This window comes from Ochlerotatus camptorhynchus, unplaced genomic scaffold, assembly GCF_037179485.1.
Source record: "Ochlerotatus camptorhynchus isolate MF236.1 unplaced genomic scaffold, CSIRO-AGI_Acam_v1.1 ptg000243l, whole genome shotgun sequence".
NCBI classification, from domain to species: Eukaryota; Metazoa; Arthropoda; class Insecta; order Diptera; family Culicidae; genus Ochlerotatus; species Ochlerotatus camptorhynchus.
The window spans coordinates 840,082-853,942 of NW_027040733.1; the positions used below are offsets into that span (position 1 = coordinate 840,082).

The 13,861-nt window shown below is 38.8% G+C and overlaps 1 protein-coding gene across 1 annotated transcript in view; it reads right to left on the reverse strand.

The window, feature by feature from the left end:
* The window catches only part of exp (expansion), a 279,003-nt gene that overhangs the window by 159,643 nt on the left and 105,499 nt on the right, over positions 1 to 13,861 (reverse strand). The window lies entirely within an intron of this gene.

A 13,861-nucleotide genomic window follows, 5' to 3' on the forward strand; every position in this document is an offset into this window, starting at 1 on the left:
CACTTTTGAGAAATGATGAAGTATTAGATTTTTTAAAGTTGTCATTCTTGTATTTATCGCAAGGTTCCGACTCTAATTGTAAGGTCCTGCTCTTTATACTCTTTGGAGTGTTGAAACACCCTCCAAATGCGCGCCCCTTTGTCAATCAAAATTGGATTTCTTAACAAAAAAATTAAGCAATGACACCGATAATGACCATGCATTAGAATCCTAGCCTTAACAACATCAAACTAGGGAACAACGAATAGAAGATTAGGAATCACATAGATGAAGACTAACTAGCTCATTTTTTCCTTGTTTCAATATCATCCTCGGTCCAGGCAACCCGAAAACTTATCACTATTAACAAGACATAGAAAGTAACAAGGACTAAGATGTGTTCGTTTGATTACTGAAAAATCCTGTTCCCCTAGTTTGAAGTAGTTAGGACTAGGAATCGGTGGTAGATCTTACATTGCGTAACGTACCACGAAAAGGTGATCTACCCACGTTACGGGGCTTGTATAGTGTTATATTAGTATATTAGTATTAATATATTTTAGAAAAGCGGTTCCCAAACATAGGCAACAAATGACCCACTTTTAAGGAAAACACAATCCTGAAAAAAAAAGTTTTGATTAAAAAAAAAAAAATGAGAAGCTAACACCTTAAATTCAGAAAAAAACATTATTTAAAACTTCACTTTAACTAATCATGTTTTTTTTACTTCATGCGCGAAGTTAACGATTTACATAGTTGTAGATGCATATTGTCAAATATCAGACTTAAGTGGTCATTTTATACGATAGATGAGGAGATGATATGACATACAGTGGTAGAGGCAACAATAACTGCAATTTTCAAACCTACGACTAGATGCCTTCCTTCAGGTAACAACTTGAGTGCGGTAAAAATCGATAGAACTGTTTGGTTTCCAGCACATCGTAGGTACATGAGCAAATCGGCGATTATCTATTTTTGCCAGTAGTGGCGAGGGGGGAAATCCCTCACCATCCCTCTCCAACTGGGGAGTTTGGTAAAGAGAGATGATCAACCCAACTCGTACCTTCCTCAAAGTTGTCCTTGCTCGCTTTCCACTCTTTATATACAATTTTCACACTGCCGTACTTTAACGGAACTATCAACTTCTTTCATCTCCTCATCTATCGTATAAAAATACCACTTACTATGATGTTTGACAATAAGTATGTCCAACTATTAAAACTTGAATTATTTTGCATTACTTTTATCTAGTAGTTGTTTTCCAGATCCTTTATTTTGCTATCATTATTCGGTTCACACATTTTTGTCCATTTGCGATTTTACGGATTAGTTGTTTTAATGTTTATAATACCAAATTTCATGTTATTTTCATCAGCTTTGCTGCTGCTTTCTATAAAGAGTAAGGTGGGGCAAAAGTTCGTTTTTAGGTTTTTGAAGCCCGTGCACATTGTTGTGGTATTCATTTGGAAGGTCGTGATTTCGATGAATTATAGACAAAAGTTTGTTTCGGGACAGCAAGAAAAATTCAATAGAGAGGGAGTAATTTTATTTCAAAGCGTGATTTCATTTATCTGGAAGTTGATTTTAAGAGCATCAAGCTTTTAATATGTCATGAAAAAATCGCAAAGAGCCGCGTTTGAAAGCTGACGTGTTTTTTTTGCTGCGTATTTTTCGTCAGCGAATTAAACTTTTTTTTTAATTTTAATTTGTTAATTTGTGTGCTGAAATTTAGTTTCAAGTGTCCATAAAGTTATCATTCAGCGATATATTGCTGTTTTTCTGTGTTGAAGCGTCCAGTTTTGAAACCAAATTTGAATAAAAAATATATTTGATACAGCAAGTGAAAAATAGAAACATGCAGTGAGAAAATAAAGAAGCATGAAAAAAAGAAGATACGCCTTGAGTGATTCGGTTGACCTTCAATTTAACCTCCAAAATCTACGACGCAGCTTCAGTTCCATTGTTTGGTGTCGGTTTTCATTGCCTCCCGGGAGCCGGTTGTCCGACTTCGGATGCCAAACTTTCGTCGTGTTTTAACGTGTTTTAACTCGGTCCGGTTGATGAGCTAGCCCGGGAAAGTGCTGATAATGTGTCCATCGTGAGTTTTGGTTGTGATTTGGTGGCAGACGTTGCCGTGAATCAGCAAGTTTTTTGCTTGCAAAAGTGATCGGCTGCTGGTTTCTTGCCGATGTCGGAGATTGCGACTTATCTGAAAGATACCTCGCTAGATACGCCCAAGACTGGACGGGGTGTAGCTGGTGGCCGCTAACAATTCCTGGGGAAAGCACTAGACGCGAACCTCTTCCCAGATGACCATGACAGCACCGACAAACCGACATGAAACTTAAACTTAACTCTTGATCGAGAATCCATAACGGCCGATTCAAATGTGCAGCAATCCCATCATCCCAATACAAATGTTTTATCTAGATAAAAATGATTTTTTCGAAATAGATTAGACACGAACCAACTCATAAATTGTGTACGCGTGTTCGTGGCTAGGATAAATATTTTCCGCTTTGATCGGAAATTTCTTTGTAATTTGTATGATCATTCATGTTGGTTTTTTCGGTGATGCCAGTGCAAGAAGATTTGTGTTCGGAACTACGGAACCCATGGATTGGAGATAGGAGAATCAAATTAACATGGTGATACCCGTTCAAATACTTTTACAATAAAAAAAAACATAAAATGAATACGTGCTGAAAGTGTGTTGGTTATACTAATATCCAATCGATAGATGTAATACATACATGCGAGGCTTATTGTAAGTGAAAATAACCTCGGAATGGGCGTGACTCTCCAGACATTCTGAAATGGGTTGCTGGATCTGCAATTGAACTATCACCTTTTAACTCCCGGACTAAAGCTGTCTACAATGACCTTAAATGCGGCATTAGAGAAAGTTCTTTCATAATAACACTGCTGGCCAGTGGGGGCTAGAGAGAATACACACATCAGGCTTTAAATATGTCATCAGGAAGCTGAAATTGTCTATAGTGGGACAAAAGTTCGAATCAGCGGGGCAAAAGATCAAATCGTGTCCGAAACCCATGTAATCTTTCACAAACGTCCAAAATGCATTTATTTACTCTAAGAAATCATAAATAGAGCAACATGTAACAATAGCCTCGCAAAAATTTCGACTCTATTGTTTTTTTTTTGTGGAAAACCACTATTTTCGAGTAAATTTAGATGTTCACCATGTTTTGACAATATCTTGGCACAAACATGTGATTTTTTCATGTGATTGATAGTAGCAAAACTTCCATTAAGTTTGTATCGTGGGGCAAAAGTTCGTTTGGAACACTTTTCAAAAAATTCCTTCTTGCTACGAATGAACGGAACATTCATCAAACCTTTGTCAGAAGTTGCAAACCTTGAGTAAGGAATTATGTGTATGGAATTAGTATGGTTCCAAATGTTTGGAGTCTTGAGATATTTGATTTATCCAACTAAGTCGATCTTTTGCCCCACCTTAATTTAAATATTTTTTTGAGCTATATTTGTATTATTATTGGGGGTTTGTTTTGCTCACGTGACGTTACTAAAAACTAAAACTAATGCTTGAACCGGCCAAACAATTTTCGTTTGAAATTGGCAAGATGTCTTTGAGCATAGGGATCCTCTTTAAATTATGTAAGGGGTTTTTTTAGTTATTATTGCACACATTTATAAACATTGGCGAATTTTTATAAGTTCAATATTGCTGTATTTTAACCTATTTAGTATACACACAGTGAAAGACCAAATGAAGTCTTCCTAAACTTGTTACATTATGTAAGAAAATGTCAATCACCCTTCCCTCGATTGTATGGAACTGAAAGAAATGTTAAGACCCCTCCCCCTTCTTTCTTGCACCTTACATAATTTGTGGATGTTTAGATAGTGGATCATTGTGACTTACACACAATATGTTAATGCATAAAGGCTACAGGTTAAGGTTAATTCTCAATTATCAACCGTGAAAGTAGTCAAATAACTTCTCACTTATCTTTTGCACATTTACGTGAATTATGAACAGCCACTAAGTGTTTTAATAAATGTTCCTTTTCTGCCTTATTTTAAATTATTTATCGTTTCTTTCAATTGATTTCTTAGTTCCTTTAGCTACTTTTAAAACTTTCTCTTTGTTTATCACTTTCTTTGACATGCAGGATGGGTGCAATATTTTTAATACAACTATATTTTTTTTTGGAATTTTAGAAACAAGTAGCATTAAATTTGGTTTTAATTTGAGATTACACGTTAAAAAACAGAGACGAAAAATATGCTTAAAAACAGAATTGAGTGTATGTCATCTCAAAATTGTTGTTTACTTTTGTTCAAGTTTTTAACTTTGTTGATTTTTTCTTTATTATTTTATTTCTTTAGTTTGTGTTCGATAGGTTTTGAGTGATTTTATCCATAGTTGTTTGACTGATAAGTATTGATAATAATTTTTGCTCAACTGATTCAAATTTTACGTAATGGCACCGGAACAGATAGGCATATATTATCTTAAGTGTGTCAGTAAATATGAATCATGTTCACCAGGAAAACTATTTTCGAGTGCTGTACTTACTATTTTAAACCAGTTGGCGGTTGAAAAAGTTAATTTTTACCTGTAAATAAAGACAAGATTTCGTTGTTTGAGTAAAGATGATTTTGTGTGTGTGTGTGTGTTATAAACTGAAATTGACCTTTAGTCTTACATAAATACGATGCAAATTATTTTATCATATGAATCTCATTCTATAAAGCATATGTTCAGATACGATCAAAGAAACATCGAGGTAATCAAATACTAAAACCCTACAGATGAAGTGAGTATTAAGCCTACACTCTCTGGCATAGACCGGTTCTCGCGAAGGCTTTAAATTGTAAGCACCATAGTTTTAATGAGAATCTTGATATCGATGCATTCCAACTATTTGAAATAATGTTTAACCTAAAGGTCACCAAGTCGTCAAACATCAACCTTATTTTCGACGCAGAACCTGTCGGTTACCACATCATAAAATACTGCACTTTACACCATCCTTTATTACCGAAATTATGAACATCACAGTCTATCACATGAACATCTCCACCATGCAGCACATCCAATTATGTGATTCTAAACACATCACACGGCTTTCAACGAGAGTGCTATGCAGCACCTCGTTAGTATGCCAATCGATTGCCTCCCATGGTTGGTGCGGCGCATTAAGTAAGCACAACCATTTGTCGAATCAAATTCATCTGACCCGATGACCACAGGCTGCACTTGCTGTTGTTGTTGTTGTTGTTGTTGTTGCACTGCAATCTTCGACCCGTATGAGGTGACACGTCTTTCTTTCTGTTGAATAATTTTCACACAATTTCAACCAATCCCATCTCATCTCTAGCATTAAGATGTCATGCGGAAAGGCCATTCACTCGTCCGCCAGATTTTTGTCGAGTCATTACATGGGCGCTGTTGTTTTTGAAGATGATGACGACGACGACGACGACCATGTTGACTGACCTAGTTCAAGACAGTCCCTCAGATTCGTTAGGTTTGTTTCGGTACAGCAGGGTTTGATGACCCCCCATCGTCGTCGGCCAGTTGGTTCAACATGATAATAACACGGTTCGACGATAGGGAAGGGGGTGGGTGATGGGATTAAGTACCACTTATTCACAAAAAAAAATGCTACGTAGAGACGGCATGTGCGAGCGCGCGCGAGAAGAAGAAATTGTTTGTTTGTAAACATCTTCGAAACTCAATGATGGGCCCTCGGGGGAGGTGTGTTGTCGAATCATCTCTAACCTGGGGAAATTGAGGTGTCTGGGAATCGAGTTGGTATTATGCCATGGGTGATGTAATTTTTTTCATCGGTTTTTAAGTCATGGTAATTCAATTTGATATAATTCACCTAACAGTTTATATGAATACCATAATTCTCAGAATACCGACCAGTCGGTTAATCTGGATATTTCATTTTTAATTCCGGCGACCACATTACAGAATCTGTTCTTGTGGTCAAAGATTGCAAATTCTGATAAATTTTCATACGAATATGTAATAGATTCCTACATTTGCCGGTTGGATGTAGGCATTGAGAATCAACTTTTAAAAATGTTCGGATATATGGACGAAGCGTCTGGATTTCGGTGCATTACGGTATTGGTTTATCGTACGCCAAACCACACTCAATTTTAAGGATTTCGCAAATCAAAATCCACTTGCACACGAATCCTTGCGCAATCTACGAACCAAGGTTCACACATTAATAAGCCATTACCTGCTCGGCAGGAAAAAGCTAGCAACCTCACCTTCATCCATCCAAAAACCCGAAACCCTCTAATTAGTAGTTTAAACACATCAATCGTGTATCGGAGTTTGCGGTTGGGTCGCCTGCAAAAAAAAAATCCCTCCCTGAAGCATTATTTAGTGGTCCTATATGCATATGTGCTGCTGCCTATCGCCTTCACTAGCAACAATACGTGATCATGAATCCATTGGTCGTGTCTGTTTCTTACTTGAACTCAACCATTTCTATAAACACTTGACTGACTTGACGGCTTCGGAACGGTTGACCACTACTGCCATCGAAATTTTTTCGATGAAAGTGTGTGCAGCACCTTTTTTTATTCGGACGACCGCATGGTGCGAGCGAGCGTTCTGTGTTCATGGTCAATTACCATCCGCAGCCTAGGTCCCAGGTTTCGACCGATTCGTACAGAGGTTGTAGCTATTCGAAGACGCGACCTGTGTGCGCGATGGCCTCAATTTCTTTCGAAACTTGAACATCGTCCGTTTGGTAGTAAAGCCGCTGGGTTGTCGAAAGTCACCGCCGGTAAATATTGCCATGCACATATGTACTTTGATGCGTACCCATACAGTGGTTGCAATTTGCAGATATGGAAGCGACATGTTTTAATCCAACAGATGATTGATTCTGCTGCCATACCGTAATCGAATGGAAGATGATGCACTTTTCGATGGACGTCCGTCAGCATTGGCTGAGTTTTTCTGATTGTTTTTGCTTCATACGATACAACGGAGATGACCCTTGCCTGACACGAGAACCAGCTGACAGACGGTGCCAGCGATCACTGGACGTGCTGGTGGGATTATTAATATCAATTTCAATAAGAAAACATGAACATTTGTTTTCTAGTAGCATTTTTCACACTAATGTTGGGAAACAGCTGGGGGTACAGATTCGTGCAAAACAACACATTGCGTACGATTAGCATTGAATAGAATTACAAATCCTGTACATTTTTACTGATGTTCACTATGAACTTAGATGAGCAGGTGATTGAATGAGCAGATAACGGTAAACTTGTAGTTACAGCATAGTTAAGATGTCCAGACATTCGATTGTAATTTGAATTTCTCGTTGTAAGATTTCGTACCCGACTTGAAAATAGACATTAAAGGACTTCTTTATTCCAGGTATTCCATTCTTAAAATACATATTGAAAAGGCGTTCTAAGGGGATGATAAGTTTTTCTGCAAGATTTTTCAAGAATACGAGTAGAACTTATGCATAATTTTAAATTTTCGCTGCACATTACTTAAATGGTTCCCAATCGGTTCGGATTAACTTAAAAAAATAACTATTATTAACATTACTATGTGCAATCCAAACTTTTGTTCCTTGCCTTCTACACTTTTTCTATATTGCTCTCATAAACATATCATTGCGTTTTCTATCGATAACGTTAATACATTGATTTCTAATATTGGGTTGTCTTCTGCATTTCTTTGTTTGTTATAATTATTTCCGGAATTTGAAAATTTCGTTTCGTTTCGTTGAGACAAAAATTAGCCAGAACTTAATTTATGATTACGGATAATTCTGAAGTACATTAGAAGAAAGTTTGAATTTATATGTTTACAATAAGCTGACAAAATCCACAGAGTTTTTATAGATTTGATGTGAATATTTTGTTATCTTTCGCTAACTCCGTGTTTTTGTACCGCATACCTCAAGATTTTAGTGCTCAATTATACGTGCCTGGTCAGCAGTTGGTTGAGCATGATCACAAGACATTAGCGTATTGAGCCATTAATAACTTTTGTTCCTTACATTTTGGCAATAACAGAGAGGGAGGAGCGGAGAAATTGTAACAGGTAAGTACTCTTCCTTTACATCCATCTAAATGTACTCATTCTGAAAAAAATCCAGTTTTAAGTTTTTAAACGCAAATAAATATTTGGCAAACCCGTACAAAAATAATAAATTGATATTTTGATTCCTTGTCTAATTTTCTCATTAAAACACTTTGCTAGGTTTATTATAGCTTTATTTATTCCAAACATATTGATAAAAGAAAGTAGTGCTTTCCTGAAAATCACGAAAAATTGAAAATGCATCGTTTGGCACAACAATTTGGATTCTTAAAAGTTAGACAAAAATTAACATCTCCTCCAAATTTGGACCAAATCATAAAAGGTCAATTTAACGTGCCTTGGACTGACCTATATTCCACTAATTTCACTGAAATCCGTTCACTATGAAAATCAAAGTTCCAAATGAGTATATTGCTATAATTGAAATTAAAAACTTCTCAGACTCAGTTAATTAAACACACAACCAAAAACAAAATTTTAGTTGTATGTGCATCCACAATCCCAAGTAGCACATGTTGTCACATAAAAGTTGCTGCCAGTATTTTGTGACCAAATTATGTGTCTTACAACCATTACAGCAACAGCAATGCGCAAGATAAGATTTGATATGTAACCAATTCAATGTTACAAAAATAGCTTTGAGTGTGTTGCTTTATTTCCTTTAAATTCCGTTATAATTGCTTATCTTCTGACAAATAAGCGTACTTCGTCTACTACTTGCAGACTTCATCAGTGCCAAGTACACAACACCACGGAATAATCCATCTACGAGTTATATACTAATCAATAGGTACTAAAAATCAGCAGGTATCCACTGCCATGTCAAAATTTACCTAACCAGGTACCTTAATTCAGTCTCCAACAGGTACATTAGACCTGTTCATTTTAAACGAAATGTTCGGAATGTAACGGGTCAACCGTGATTACTGTTCGTCATGTTAATTTGAACTTCTGTGCAAATTTTCAGCAAAATCGGTGATGATTTAGAGGTGCTTCAAGTTAATTTTATGTTTTTAAGGTAATTTACGGCTTACAATATTTGTATCTCGAGACTGAAACAACGAAAGCTGCTGTAACAACTTTCATAGCAAAGTTTAATGTGTTATGTATCAACTTTGTAACCAAAGGTTGACTATTCGAAGTGATTTTATTGAAGTTTGACTTAGTTTCATGCTCGAAGATATCTTAAAAAGTGAAGAATTTTAAAGTATTTGTTCTACGAATTTTCCACCCATATGATATAAAAATGTGTAGTGTACGGCATAATGTTCCTCATATTGTTCTAGAAGTTTCGTTCCAACATAGTTTTCGTGTATATTTCATAGATTGAGAGATAAAAATCAGAAAAGAGGCCGTTTTAGCTAAAATTCACAAGACAACAGAACCAATAAAAGTCAATTAGATTGACAGAACATAGTTGCATTGCTTTTCAATGACGACCGATGACTGTTTCATTGATATATGATTTTTTCATAAATATGAATCCTCAGTAGACGTGTTTTTTTTATCAAAGGCAAGTGTCACTCGAACCATAACAGCAATTTATAAAATAACGAACATTTGAATGGCTCGAGTGACGCTTGCCTTTGATAAAAAAACACGTCTACTGAGGATTCATATTTATGAAAAAATCATATATCAATGAAACAGTCATCGGTCGTCATTGAAAAGCAATGCAACTATGTTCTGTCAATCTAATTGACTTTTATTGGTTCTGTTGTCTTGTGAATTTTAGCTAAAACGGCCTCTTTTCTGATTTTTATCTCTCAACCTATGAAATATACACGAAAACTATGTTGGAACGAAACTTCTAGAACAATATGAGGAACATTATGCCGTACACTACACATTTTTATATCATATGGGTGGAAAATTCGTAGAACAAATACTTTAAAATTCTTCACTTTTTAAGATATCTTCGAGCATGAAACTAAGTCAAACTTCAATAAAATCACTTCGAATAGTCAACCTTTGGTTACAAAGTTGATACATAACACATTAAACTTTGCTATGAAAGTTGTTACAGCAGCTTTCGTTGTTTCAGTCTCGAGATACAAATATTGTAAGCCGTAAATTACCTTAAAAACATAAAATTAACTTGAAGCACCTCTAAATCATCACCGATTTTGCTGAAAATTTGCACAGAAGTTCAAATTAACATGACGAACAGTAATCACGGTTGACCCGTTACATTCCGAACATTTCGTTTAAAATGAACAGGTCTAAGGTACATGCATGTTACGATGTGTGGTTTTAGGTAACATGCTAAAGAGTCTCGTGTATCCGTTTCCTTGATCTCTACCTATTAAGCAATGTTGATGGATTATGTTTTGATATTTCTAAACTTTCAGCTACGTCCAAGACAAAGATACACTCCCCAGGATATTAATGTTATCCTTTGTCAAATTGTGCCCCTTTGTAACGATATGTTCTTCTTGGATTTAAATTCATAATGAATTCCTTTATCCATCTTTTTGTTAGCCTTTTTTACCTCTGCGTTTGCTGGAGATAGGAATAAGATTTTGTAAATATCAATCCAATTAGTTAAGTGTTGAATTACCATTCCAAATGATACAGACTGTTATTGAATTGCGAGCAGAGAGAGGGAGAGAATTTTATATTACGATATCGACCGATAGATAACCGATGGTCATTACCACAGTAGGAGATAAGGGACGAGCAAATTTATGTAAATAGTTCAGTTACAAAATACACGTTGAAGAAAGCAGAACTTACGTCGTCTGTTTCTCTGGTCGGTCGATGACAAAGTGATCGAGTGTGCATTAAAGTCCCCCCGTAAGAATGGACTTAGTGATCGGTGGCTCAGTTTTGGGCAGTTATTACTGCAGAGTTCGTATCGGTGCTAGTGATCTACTAGCGAAGAAAGTCCTTCTAGTGCGGCAAGACGTCTATCGTCACCATTGGTCCTTCGAACCGGATAGAAGGCAATTCATACCGAGAAAGCTTTCGCGGGGTGTAAAAGTGACCATTTTGCTGACCAAACATGCACTGGTCATCGGTGTTGCTGCCATTGCATTTTTGCAAAATTTGCGATTCTGTGCGAACCAAGTGTGTGTGCGCTGTGGGGTATTATCAAGCCGGGTGATCCTCAGTGGTGTGGAGAAGAATTTCAATCAATCAGTGCATTTCGTGCTTTTGCTTCGCGCGTGGGGATAGTACCAAGTCGGGTACTATTGGGCAGCAGTGGGAGATAATTCGCATACGATCTTGTGACGGTATTTGGGTGAACGATAGTGACTATCGCTTCTAGTGTTTCGATCCCGGGTGAAAAACGAAATCAAATCGTTCGAAACACTTTCTGCCGTCGGCAAACTGTTAGTGCGTGTATTTTGTGTGACGAACTAATTTGCGCCTTAGAGTGCACAAAGCCGTGTGTTACTCTATTTGGAGTAGAAGATTGGAAACTGTTCCTGGCCATTTTGCATCGTACGTTGCCTTTGTATGGTGGTGAATGACCCTGCATCGCCATCACGCCGTTGCCATAGTCAACGTTTGCTAGTTTCGCTTGGCGACGCTGTTGGACGCCATCGCTCACTGGCACCATTGGAACTACTTGGCGCAATTTCGCCGAGCCCTTTTGGAAAGCATCCGATCCCCAGGATTGCTCTCGGTGAGTCTGTTCCATACTAGTGCATGTGGCTAGCAGTAGCCGTGTTTAGAACATAAGAAAGTGGGTAGCTTTTCTATTTGCTATTGTGGCTTGGTGGTTGATACGGCCGCGAAGCGAGTGGAAAACCGTTCGCGCCCTCGATTTGCGAGACCGCGAATAAGTGGGTTCGTTCGCGACGGGAAGGAGAGATCGATTTGATTTAAAAACGACTCACTTCCGTCGATATCTACCGTCGTGAAGGGTTTTTACACCGCGTCGGGAAGGAGATATTTCGTTCGATTGTGTATCACCCTCGCCGTGTCGGTTCCGCGTAGAAACGGTTAGTTCGCGTCGGGAAGGATTTTTCGTTTCGATTAAGCTACCGTTTCCGTTCGTTTTCTTTCGCGATGCCTGCCAAAGAGGAGAAGCTATTGGCTGACCGCCTAACTCAGCGGAAAGGTCTTCTAAAAATATTAGATGCTCTAGAGCGGTTCATTCGTGAGTTTGACCACGGTCGTGATGCCTGTCAACTGTGTGTGCGAATTGAATCACTGGACAAGCTGAATGTAAGTTTCATGGACTGCCAGGACGTGATAGAGAAGTTGGACAACTCGGAGAATCTGGACACACACATCAATGAACGTGTAAATTTCGAGCAGCGGTACTGCCAGGCAAAGGGCTTCCTACTTTCAAAGCGCACTGGAGGTAGTAATCATTCGACACTGAATGATTCGATCTTAGCTTCACAACAACACCAACCAAGCTTTCACCTTCGTCTACCCAAGATCGACCTGCCTAAGTTCAACGGTGACTTCTCGCGTTGGATGTCTTTCCGCGACACATTTACGTCGATGGTCCACGTAAACGGTGACATTCCCACGGTCGCTAAACTTCAGTATCTGCTCCAGTCTCTTGAAGGTAGTGCCAAGAAGCCATTCGAATCTGTGGACATTCAGGCTGACAGCTACGCTACGACATGGGACGCATTGATGAAGCGGTACGACAACCGCAAGTACCTGAAGAAGCAACTCTTTAAGGCTCTGTATGATTTACCAGCAGTTAAGCAGGAGTGTGCGACACGCATCCATGGGTTGGTTGACGATTATCAACGCCATGTTCGTACTCTAGCCAAACTTGATGAACCGGTAGATCACTGGGACTTGCCATTATCCCAGCTTCTCTTGTATAAACTGGATCATGCAACACTACGTGCGTGGGAGGAGAAAGCTAGCCAAAAGGAAGATGTAAAGTACGATGAGCTGATCGAGTTTCTGTACCAACGGGTTCGCATTTTCAACTCCGTCGGACCAGACAATCATCATCTAGCGAAGGTGGCCGGCAATCCACAGAAAAGCTTCAAGCAGAAAGTGTCAGCCAACGCAGCATCCACATCTGCTCCGAGTTACCCGTGTCCGCTTTCATGTTCGGACAATCATTCGCTACGATCCTGTCCAGCGTTTCTTGGAAAGAACGTCGGTCAACGACGAGAGGTAGTTTCCCAGAAACGATTGTGTTGGAACTGCCTCAGCTTCGGTCACCAATCTAAGAAGTGTGGTTCCAAATTTACATGCCGTATTAGTCACGAGAAACATCACTCGCTTCTGCACGATCCCGCTACGGCAAAGGTATCTGCGACACCAGCCATTCAAACTAGTTCAGCTGTGTCATCTACCGTGTCATCGATTTCTGCTGTCCCAACAGCTTCCTCAGTTCAACAGCCGCTTCCTTCCACGTCACAAATCGTGGAATTCCCTGGCTCCCGCCAAGTCAGCATGGCAGTCCAAACTACATGCACCATGACATTGTTGGAAACGGTTGTCATCAACATCATCGACGATCACGGTAAAATGCACAAGGCCCGAACTCTCCTCGATTCGGCATCGATGTCGAATTTCATTTCGAAACCACTGGCTAAGAATCTCTACAGTCGCCGATCAACTGTGCACGTATCCGTTGCAGGCATCGGATCATCTACACAAAAGGTCAGTAGTGCCATTACCGCAACCATAGAGTCGGGAGATCGAACGATCTCGATGAAATTGCAGTTTTTGGTACTGAAGCAGCCGTCATCGGAGCTTCCAACAACGCTGATTGATATTTCGGCATGGAAGATTCCGAATGTGAAGCTAGCAGATCCCCAGTTCAGTATTCCCGGAAGTGTTGATCTTGTCATCGGGAGT